This window comes from Tachyglossus aculeatus, chromosome 2 (genome assembly GCF_015852505.1).
Source record: "Tachyglossus aculeatus isolate mTacAcu1 chromosome 2, mTacAcu1.pri, whole genome shotgun sequence".
NCBI classification, from domain to species: Eukaryota; Metazoa; Chordata; class Mammalia; order Monotremata; family Tachyglossidae; genus Tachyglossus; species Tachyglossus aculeatus.
Genome location: NC_052067.1, coordinates 147,319,544 through 147,331,829, shown reverse-complemented (window position 1 = coordinate 147,331,829; position 12,286 = coordinate 147,319,544).

Below are 12,286 nucleotides of genomic sequence, written 5' to 3'. Positions count from 1 at the left end.
AGTAAGAGCTCAATAAGTACCACAATAATTGGGGGGCGGAGAATGTGTTAGTTATGTTGTTGTGGCGAACACTTCCAAGAGCTTATTGCAGTGCTTGGTGCACAGTAAATGCTCAATAAATACGATTGACAGATTGGTGGGCAGGGAATGTGTCGGTGATACTGCTGTGTTGACTTTGGTCAAGTCACTTAACTTCTCTCTGCCTCAGTTACCTCATCTTTAAAATGGGGATGAAGATTGTGAGCCCCACATGGGACAACCTGATCACCTTGTATCCTCCCCAGCAGTTAGAACAGTGCTTTGCACATAGTAAGTGCTTAACAAATACCAAAATTGGTATTATTATTACTCTCTCAAGCACTTAACCCAGCACTTAGAACAGTGCTTTGCACATAGTAAGTGCTTAATAAATGCCATCATTATTATTATTATTATTAATGCAGAGTTTGGTGTGCAGTAAGTGCTTGGTAAAAGTGATTAACTGGTGGGCAGGGAATGTGTCTGCTATACTGTTGTGTTGTATCCTCTTAAGTCCTTAGTGCAGTGCTCCGCACAGAGTAAGTGCTCAATAAATACGATGGATCGATTGACTGATTTCATAGAAGCAGCATGGCTAGTGGAAAGAGCATGGGCTTTGGAGTCAGAGGTCATGGGTTCACATCCCGAATTGTCAGCTGTGTGACTTTGGGCAAGTCACTTAACTTCTCTGTGCCTCAGTTACCTTATCTGTAAAATGGGAATGGAGATTGTGAGCTCCCTGTGGGACAACCTGATTGCCTTGTAATCTCCCCAGTGCTTAGAAAAGTGCTCTGCACATAGTAAGCACTTAATAAATGCCATCATTATTAGTAGTAGTAGTAGTAAACTTTCTGACCCTTAGTACCCAATACTAGGGCTGCACCAATTCTACTCATTTTCTCATTTTTTTAATGAACCATTCTGATTTATTGAATGACAATTAGAGCAATGTTGGACTTGAATGGTGAAGGGGAGCAAACTCAAGGCCTCAAATTGTTTTCTGTGATTAGTTTTGACAGAGGAATATGTGAATAGTACTCAAGGATTCTTACTCTCCCTGTGGAAAGAGCACTGCTCCAGAAATCAAAAGACTGGATTCTGCTTGTTGCGATCATTCATTCAGTCATATTTATTGAGCGCTTACTGTGTGCAGAGCACTGTATGACATTCATTTAATCAATCAATAGTATTTATTGAGAGCTTACTGTGTGCAGAACACTGTACTAAACACTTGGGAGAATACGATATAATTGACACATTCCCTGCCCACAGCTAGCTAACTGTAATAATAATAATGGTATTTGTTAAGTGCTTACTATGTGCCAAGCACTGTTCTAAGCACTGGGGTAGATACAAGGTAATCAGGTTGTCCCAAGTGGGGCTCACAGTCTTAATCCCCATTTTACAGATGAGGTTACTGAGGCACAGAGAGGTTAAGTGACTTGCCCGAAGTCACACAGCTGATAAGTGGCAGAGCCGGGATGAGAACCCTCGACTTCTGACACCCAAGGCCGTGCTCTTTCCACTCTGCCACGCTGCTTCTCTAGAGTCTAGAGGGAGAGACAGACATCAATATGAATAAATAAATGATGGATATGTACATAAGTACTGCGGGGCTGGGAGAGGAGGTGGGTACAGGGAGCAAGTCAGGGTGACAAAGAAGGGAGTGGAAGAAAAGGAAAAGAAGGCTGAGTCTGGGAAAGCCTCTTGGAGGAGATGTGCCTTCAATAAGGCTTTGAAGGGGGAGGAGAGTATTTTTCTGTTGTATAAGAGGAGGGCCAGAGGCAGGACATGGGCATGAAGTTGGGAGCGAGCTAGACGAAATCAAGGTACAGCAAATAAGTGGGCATTAGAGGAGCAAACTGTGCCGGCTAGGTTGTTGTTAGTGGACCGTCTCTATATGTTTCCAACTTGTACTTCCCAAGCGCTTAGTACAGTGCTCTGCACACAGTAAGCGCTCAATAAATACGATTGAATGAATGAATGAATGAATGGAGAACATTTCTGACTGAAACACCTAAGATATTCCATGAGGTGGACGGGGCCAGGAGGAACCCTTAAAATTAGCCGGTTAACGAGGTTTCCAAAGACTGCAGTATCAACCAAGACTGATACCTGCCACACCAATCAGTCAATCAATCCATAGCATTTAATGAACACCTGGAAAAGCAGTGTGGCCTAGTGGATAGGCACAGTCCTGGAGTCAGGAGGAACTGGGTTATTATTATTATTATTAATAATAATAATAATATTTATTTAATACTTACTCTGTGCCAAGCACTGTTCTAAGCTCTGGGGTAGATACAAGGGAATCAGGTTGGACACAGTCTCTGTCCCACATAGGGCTCACAACCTTAATCCCCATTTTACAGATGAGGAAACTGAGGCCCAGAGAAGTGAAGTGACTTGCCCAAAGTCACACAGCAGACAAGTGGCAGAGCCAGGATTAGAACCCATGCCCTTCTGACTCCCAGGAACTTGCTCTCTCCACTATACACCAGGCTGCCTCAGTGTAAAGAGCCCGGGCTCCGCCACATGTCCGCTGTGTGACCTTGGGCAAGTCACTTAACTTATCTGAGCCTCAGTTACCTCATCTGTAAAATGGAGATTAAGAATGTGAGCCCCATGTGGGACAACCTGATCACTTTGTATCCCCCCAAGCACTTAGAACAGTGCTTTGCACATAGTAAGCGCTTAACAAATGCCATCATTATTATTTATTATTACTCCATGTTGCTTCCCTAATCGCAGCCTCTCCACTTGTCTGCTGGGTGACCTTAAGTAAATCGTTTATCTTCTCTGAGCCTCAGTTCTCTCATCTGTACAATGGGAATTGAGATTGTGAACCCCATGTGGGGCAGGTACTGTGGCTAACCTTATTATCTTGTATTTATCCCAGCACTTAGCACAGTGCCTAGCACATAGTAAGCAGTTAATAAAAACCAGAAAACAAAACAAAGCAAAACACCTACTGTGTACAGGGCATTGTACTAACACTTTGGAAGAGGAAAATAGTAATAATAACAATTATGTTATTTGTTAAGTGCTTATTATGTGCTAAGCACTGTTCTAAGTGCTGGGGCAGATACAAGTAATCAGGTTGTCCCACGTGGGGCTCACAGTTTTAATTTCCATTTTACAGATGAGGAAACTGAGGCACAGAGAAGTTAAGCGAATTGCCCGAGGTCACACAGCTGACAAGTGGCATAACCAGGATTAGAACCCACCACCTCTGACTCCCAAACCCTTGCTATTTCACTAAGCCATGCTGCTTCTCAATACAATTAACATATATAATCACCTCCTTCAAGGAGTTTGTAAATTGATGGGGGAATAAGGCTAACAATAATTACAGGTAAACTCCAGGCTCCTTATAGGCAGGGAATGTGTCTACCAACTGTCATCCTGTATTTGCTAAAACATTTAGTACAGTGCTCGGCACACAGTAAGCTCTTAATAAATATGCTTAATTGATAAGAGGAGGAAATTGAGTTTTCAAAAATTACCATTTAATGTTTTAATGTTTAATTTAATTAATTTAATTAGTGTTTAGTTAGTGTTTAGTTTAGTGTTAATTAGTGTTTAGTTAGCTCTTAATAAATATGTTTAATTGATAGGAGGAAGAAATTGTTTTCAAAAATTATCATTTAATGTTTTAATCATCATCATCATCATCAATCGTATATTTATTGAGTGCTTACTATGTGCAGAGCACTGTACTAAGCGCTTGGGAAGTACAAATTGGCAACATATAGAGACAGTCCCTACCCAACAGTGGGCTCACAATCTAAAAGGGGGAGGCAGAGACCAAAACCAAACATACTAACAAAATAAAATAAATAGAATAGATATGTACAAATAAAATAAATAAATAAATAGAGTAAAAAATACGTACAAACATATATACATATATACAGGTGCTGTGGGGAAGGAATTAATTTAATTATTGTTTAGTGTTTAGTTTAGTGTTAGTTAATTAGTGCTTAGTTAGCTCTTAAAAAACATGCTTAATTGATAGGAGGAAGAAATTGAATTTTTTAAAATTATCATTTAATGTTTTAAATTTAATTAATTTAATTAGTGTTTACTTAAGAAGTACTGCAAAGAATCATGAGTGCTTTGGTGGAGTGGAAGCGATGAAGTGACAACGAGAAGTGGCGTGGTCTAGTGGCTAGAGCCCGGGCCTGAGAGTCAGAAGGTCATGGGTTCTAATCCTGGCTCCGCCACTTGCATGCCGTGTGACCTTGGGCAAGTCACTTCACTTCTCTGGACCTCAGTTACTTCAGATGTAAAATGGGGATTAAGACTGATAGCCCCAGGAGGGACAGGGACTGTGTCCAACCTGATTAACCTGTAGTTACCCCAGTGCTTAGCATGGTGCCTGGCACATAGTAAACGCTAATCACAAATGATTAAAAAAAAACCCAAAAAACAAACAATTCCTGTACAGGTTCTTGATCCCAACGTCTCAAGGCCAAGGTTAATCCGTGGTCCCCGAAGGACACTCCATCAGCTAGTTTAAGGAAATCAGAGAGTTTGGACATCTTTTGGACTATCTCCCATAAACCATTCCAGATGCTCTTGGGCCCAGGAGTACTGCTATATAAGATTTAGAATAGAAGAGTTTTCTCTCCACGCCATCTTCCGAGACCAGATGGTGTCTCCGTTTGCCAACCGCTGGAATGAAATATGGGCACTTTAATGCTTCCTCAATAAAAACATCAACATGAGGGCTCAGGCTAAGTCCTGTTGTCAGATTATTTTCCTCCTCAATATTTGGATAACTGTGTCAACAAAGGAGTCTGGATTACCGACCAGGCGTCCTGTTTTTCTACTGCAAGATGTAGTGCTTTTCTTGCTTAAATGGAGTAAGTCTGACATGAAAGTAGACCAAAAGCAGAAGGGAAGGAAGAAATCTTCACAATGAAGCAGTAGCAGATGGGAAACCCCAGAGGTTATGTTACCCTGAGGGGAAAGGGAATGACCTGCCAACCTCACTCACTGCTGCAAAACTGAACGCTAATTGGAGTGGAATCTTTTTGCAAAAACTTCAAAAAGCCAAATGTCTTTTTAGAAAGCCATTTCCGCCTCAAGTCTCATGTTGGGGCTCGGAGGGTGTATAACAGTCTTAGTTTGGGATTGCGGGGGCAGGGTTGGGGGGGGCGTCCCTTAAGTCATCATACCCTTCACTAAGTGCCGTCATGTTCAGAAATGTCTGCCAATTGATGGGACTCTTTGGGAGGTGAGAAAGTGCATCTGTATGTAGGGCATATTTTTTCAGTTGATGGATTTTGCTATCTTTCGGGAGCAAGAACCTAGAACTGGGGGAATTTGAAATGAACTCCTAGTTCCGGTTCAGAGGACAGGCAATTCAGTTTGCTGGTATTTGAGGCAATTCATTTGCTGTCCATGTTCTACATGACATTCTCTGATAAATCTCCTTGCCCTCCCTCACACAGATAGCATCTTAACAGCCACTGAAGCCCTGGCGTATTTATCTGTTTATTGGTTTTTGATTTATCCATTTTTCTGTACCTATGACTTCGGAGGACTAAATGTGACCATAAAGATATATCAGTCACTTTTATTATTGGAAACTCCTCAAGGGCAGGGCTTTTGTCTTTTTTTTTTTAATATATCCACCAAATTCCTAATTCAGTGCTCTGACCCTGTAAGTGCTCAGTCAGAGCTGTTGACCTCAAACCAACAAAATGAATAGTATCGGATTTTTAACCACCTTCATCTGTGCCCAGTGAGAAAAGCATCCCGTCAAGCACCGGTTCTGAGGCTCTGCAAGGCAAGACCACGGGCTTGAGAGTCAGAGGATGTGGGTTCCAATCCCTCATCCACACTTGCCTGCTGTGTGACCTTGGGCAAGTCACTCAGCTTCTCTGTGCCTCAGTTCCCTCATCTGTCAAATGGGGATTAAGACCGTGAGCCCCACATAGGACAACCTGATTACCTTGTATCTACCCCAGATCTTTCTCCTCTCAGGGTCGCACCTGGAGAGTTTCCAGTACACTACCAGTCTCGACTATGGGGGCGAGAGTCAAGCAGAGGCCTACCCACTCCATTTCTAGCTTGGGCAGTGACTAGCGAGTGGCAGGCAATCTGCTACAAGTCAAAACTCCCCCGTGCTGGGCAGCAGCAGCATGGGAGAGAGTAGAGGGCGGAGACAGCGTGGAAGGAGGCAATGGTAAACAACTTCTGGATTTTTACCAAGAAAACTCTGTAGATGCACTACAAGAACAATTGCAGATGGAGGTGGGACATTCTGGGAGAGATGTGTCCTTGGTGTCGCTATGGGTCGGAGACGACTCGACAGCATAAGACAAGACCCCAGCTCTTAGAACAGTGCTTGGCACATAGAAGATCTTAATGAATATCATTATTATTATGATTATTATTATTATTGAGGGGAGACACCTCCAAAATAGCCCGATGCTGTGAGACAGGACAAAGCTAGAGGACCCGCCACAAAATCCATCCAGCTTCCACTACCCACCATTGCCGGGGAAAAGTTCAGTCCCGGAAGGGTTGGGAACAGGCAGGAGGTGGAGCTGGAGTAAAACTTTGCAACACAGAAAGTTGGGAATCAGTTGGAGACCTAAGCACACATAAATGTGCATGCACACACCCACACACATACACCCCTCCACCAAAAGAGGAATGTATCGATGTTCCACAGAGATTTTTGATTTTCTATCATCTAATCCTTAAACTGCCTCAGTACCCAAAACACTTTCCCCCTCCCTATTCACTTTCTGCTTAATGCCATCCCTCACTAAGAAATTAACTAGAGTCTTCCTGCAGGCACTGAAATGAAGAGCTAGCCTGGTGGGATGACGGAGGCGTAGTGGATAGAGCATGGGCCTGGGACTCAAAAGGTCATGGGTTACTTAACTTCTCTGTGCCTCAGTTACCTCACCTGTAAAAATGAGAATCGAGGCTGTGAGCCCCATAATAATAATAATAACCATAGTAATGGTATTTGTTAAGCACTTACTATGTGTGAAGCACTGTTCTAAGTGCAGGGGTAGATACAACGTGATCAGGTTGTCCCACATGGGGCTCGCAGTCTTAATCAATCAATCAATCAATCGTATTTATTGAGCACTTACTGTGTGCAGAGCACTGTACTAAGCGCTTGGGAAGTACAAGCTGGCAACATATAGAGACAGTCCCTACCCAACAGTGGGCTCACAGTCTAGAAGGGGGAGACAGAGAACAAAACCAAACATACTAACAAAATAAAATAAATAGAATAGATAGGTACAAGTAAAATAAATAAATAAATAGAGTAATAAATATGTACAAACATATATACATATATACAAGTGCTGCGGGGAAGGGAAGGAGGTAAGATGCGGGGGATGGAGAGGGGGACGAGGGGAAGAGGAACGAAGGGGCTCAGTCTGGGAAGGCCTCCTGGAGGAGATGAGCTCTCAGGAGGGCCTTGAGGGGAGGAAGAGAGCTAGCTTGGTGGATGGGCAGAGGGAGGGCATTCCAGGCCCGGGGGATGACGTGGGCCGGGGGTCGATGGCGGGACAGGCGAGAACGAGGCACGGTGAGGAGATTAGTGACAGAGGAGTGCTGCTCTGCTCTACCCCATTCCCCGCCCCACAGCACTTTTGTATATATGTATTTATCATTCTATTTATTTTATGAATGATGTGTATTTTTTATTCATTTTTTGTCCTCTGCATCTGGGCATGGAATGCCCTCCCTCCACACATCCACCAAACTAGCTCTCTTCCTCCCTTCAAAGCCCTACTGAGAGCTCAATTCCTCCAGCAGGCCTTTCTCTCGTCCTCCCCATCACCCCCCCCACCCCACCCCGAGCCCCCCGTCCTACCTCCTTCCCCTCCCCAAAGCACTTGTATAATTTTGTACATATTTATTACTTTGTTTTACTTGTACATATTTACTATTCTATTTATTTTATTAATGCTGTGCATATAGCTGTAATTGTATTTATTCTGACAGTTTTGACACCTGTCTACATGTTTTGTCTTGTTGTCTGTCTCCCCTTTCTAGACTATGATCCCGTTGTTGGGTAGGAACCGTCTCTATATGTTGCCGACTTGTACTTCCCAAGCACTTAGTACAGTGCTCTGCACACAGTACGCACTCAATAAATACAATTGAATGAATGAATCTATAATTTCTATTTATTTATATTGATGCTATTGATGCCTGTCTACTTGTTTGGGGTTTTTTTTGTTGTTGTCTGTCTCCCCCCTTCTATACTGTGAGCCCATTGTTGGATAGGGATTGTTTCTATTTGTTGCCAAATTGTACTTTCCAAGTGCTTAGTATAGTGCTCTGCACACGGTAAGCACTCAATGAATATGATTGAATGAAAGGATGTCTTCTCCAAGCTAATTGTCAATTCAGGGTACTTTTAGAAAAGTTGTGTAATCATCTGCCCACATTTTTGTGTTTCCAGAGCACAGGTATTGATGTTTAGGAACTCCCAAACAAGCGATTTTTACTTTTTGATGATGAACTGAGACTGTTGAGTTGAAAGATTTTCCAGAAGATAATAATAATGATGTGTCTTCTTCTTATTATATATATTAAGCACATGCTGCGTGCAGAGCACTCTATTAAGCTCCGAGAGAGAGTATAAAGGTGGGAAATAGACCTGAACAATGTCCTTTGAGAGGCTCACAGTGTATATGCTAAGTGCTGGAGTAGATACAAAGTTGTGAGATCAAAACTGTAAGCTCTGTCCATACAGGGCTCACTTTCACAAACCGACCCGATTTTGCATTCATTCATTCATTCATTCATTCGTATTTATTGAGCACTTACTGTGTGCAGAGCACCGTACTAAGCACTTGGGTAAGTACAATACGACAGTAAAGAGAGACAATCCCTGCCCACAACGAGCTCACAGTCTAGAGATAATAGTTGTAGTAGTGTTAGTAATAGTATTTATTAAGTGCTTATTCCATGGAAACCACTGACTTAAGCACTGGGAAAGAATATACAGGTGGGATTTAGACCTGGTCCCTGGTTCTTAGGGGGCTCAAAGTCTAAGAATTTAAGCTGTGGGGGTGGGAGGACTGGAGACAGACACATTAGGGGTGATGAAATAATAAAATACTTAAAACTGCATAAAAGACAAGGCCAAAGCATGGCTCAGTGGAAACAGACCGGGCTTTGGAGTCAGAGGTCATGGGTTCAAATCCCGGCTCCGCCAATTGCCAGCTGGGTGACTTTGGGAAAGTCACTTCACTTCTCTGGGCCTCAGTTACCTCATCTGTAAAATGGGGATTAAGACTGTGAGCCCCACGTGGGACAACCTGATCACCTTGTTATCCACCCAGCGCTTAGAACAGTGCTTTGCACATAGTAAGCGCTTAACAAATATCATCATCATCATCATCATCAAATACACAAACAAAAATTAGCAAGCTCTTTGAGGGCAGGGAACATGGCTACCAATTCTGTTGCATTGTCCTCTCCCAAGTGCTCAGTACAGCATTCTGCACACTCTAAGAGCTCAATAAATGCCAGTGACTGATAGGGGGCTGTGAAGTGGAAGAATTTCCAGCTCCTCATGGCTCGGAGTCCACGTGGCTCAGAGGGGTTAAACGATTTGCCACAGGTCACACAGCAAATCGGAGGAGGAGCTGGGATTTTAACCTGGGCCTTCTGAGCCTCTATCTGGTGCTCAGGCCACTAATTATAATAATAATGATGATGGTATTTGTTAAGCGCTTACTATGTGCCAAGCAATGTTCTAAGCGCTGGGGTAGATACAAGGTAATCAGGTTGTCCCGCATGGGGCTCAGAGTCTTAATCCCCATTGTACAGATGAGGGAACTGAGGCACAGAGAAGTGAAAGGACTTGCCCAAGGTCATATAGCTGATAAGTGGCCACGAGGCCACCGACCCCATCTTCCAGGCTCCCTGTTGGGTCCTGGAGCATGGCTGTGTAGCATTGGCTGATCAGGATCTGTGTTAGCACACAGCTCTACTTGACTCTGTTGGTGATGGAGAAAGGATTAGACTGGAATAATAATCATAATTATTATGGTATCTGTTAAGTGCTTATTTTGTGCCAGGCGCCGTACTAAGTGCTGGGATGTATACACGCTAATCAGGTTGGCCATAGTTCCTGTCCCACATGGGGCCTAGGGACTCGGCCCCCGTTTTACAGATGAGGTAACTGAGGCGCAGAGAAGTGAAGTGATTCCTCAGGGTCACACAGCAGATAAGGAGAAGAGCTTGGATTTGAACTCATGACCATCTGACTACTAGTCCTGTTCTCTATTCACTATGCCCCTTCCCTTAAGATGCTGTGGGTGGCTGTGGGTGATGGGTGGCTACCCATACCATCGTGGGGCGGACTTGGGAAGCTCCAGAAAAACTTCTCTAGACAACCAAGCTCTTTCATTAGCTGCCAGAGTAATAATAATAATTATTATTATCGTACTTGTTAAGCGCTTACTATGTGCCAGGTACTATGCAGAGAGCTGGGATGGATCCAAGCAAATCAGATTGCTCACAGTCCCTGTCCCACATGGGGCTCACATTCTTAATCCCCATTTTACAGATGAGAGAACTGAGGAATAGAGAATCAATCAATCAATCGTATTTATTGAGCGCTTACTGTGTGCAGAGCACTGTACTAAGCCCTTGGGAATTACAAGTTGGCAACATATAGAGACGGTACCTACCCAACAGTGGGCTCACAGTCTAGAAGGGGGAAGACAGAGAACAAAACCAAACATATTGACAAAATAAAATAAATAGAATAGATATGTACAAGTAAAATAAATAAATAAATAAATAGAGTAATAGAGAAGTGAAGTGACTTGCCCAAGGTCACACAGCAGACAAATGGTGGAGTCGGAATTAGAACCCAGGTCTTTCTGACTCCCAGGGCTGTGCTCTATCCACTAGGCCACACTGCTTCTACATCAATCAATCAATCAATCGTATTTATTGAGCACTTACTGTGTGCAGAGCACTGTACTAAGCGCTTGGGAAATACAAGTTGGCAACATATAGAGACAGTCCCTACCCAACAGTGGGCTCAGCCTGTGCTGCCGTCGACCACCAGCCCACGTCCTCCCCCTGGCCTGGAATGCCCTCCCTCTGCCCATCCGCCAAGCTAGCTCTCTTCCTCCCTTCAAGGCCCTACTGAGAGCTCACCTCCTCCAGGAGGCCTTCCCAGTCTGAGCCCCCTCCTTCCTCTCCCCCTCATCCCCTTCTCCATCCCCCCATCTTACCTCCTTCCCTTCCCCACAGCACCTGTAGATATGTATATATGTTTGTACATATTTATTACTCTATTTATTTTACTTGTACATATCTATTCTATTTATTTTATTTTGTTAATATGTTTGGTTTTTTTCTCTGTCTCCCCCTTCTAGACTGTGAGCCCACTGTTGGGTAGGGACTGTCTCTATATGTTGCCAACTTGTACTTCCCAAGTGCTTAGTACAGTGCTCTGCACACAGTAAGTGCTCAATAAATACAATTGATTGATTGATTGATTGATTGGTCTAGGTGGCTTTGTCAGTCCTTGGACACCACATAGAGTCAGTGCTCTGGCATTAAGTTCCATCATCCACCTGTGATACTTCTGCCACAGTCAGCAACATCATTACCATGACGGACACATCCTCGGACTCCTCCGTTGCTGCTGAGACTTTGAGCCATTTCGTCTAGTTGTTTGTGATGTGTTTAAATATTGATCCCTCCCGATGCATCTGTCTCCAATTCCTTCTCCTCAGTTAAGCATTTAGATTGTGAGCCCCATGACCGTCAAGGACTCTGTCCAATTCCCACTTGTGTATTCTCTCAACACTGATTACGGTGCTCTGCACATAGTAAGCGCTAATACATAGTATTACCACTACTATTAGGACTCTAGTTCTAATCAATCAATCATCAATGATTGATTTTAGACTGTAAACCCACTGTTGGGTAGGGACTGTCTCTATATGTTGCCAACTTGTACTTCCCAAGTGCTTAGTACAGTGCTCTGCACACAGTAAGCACTCAATAAATACGATTGATTGATTGATTGATTGATCAATGGTATTTATTGAGTGGCTGCTTAGAGAAGCAGCTTGGCTCAGTGGAAAGAGCCCGGGCTTGGGAGTCAGAGGTCATGGGTTCTAATCCTGGCTCCTCCACTTGTCAGCTGGGTGACTTTGGACAAGTCACTTCACTTCTCTGTGCCTCAGTTACCTAATCTGTAAAATGGCGATGAATTCTGTGAGCCCTCCGTAGGACAACCTGATCA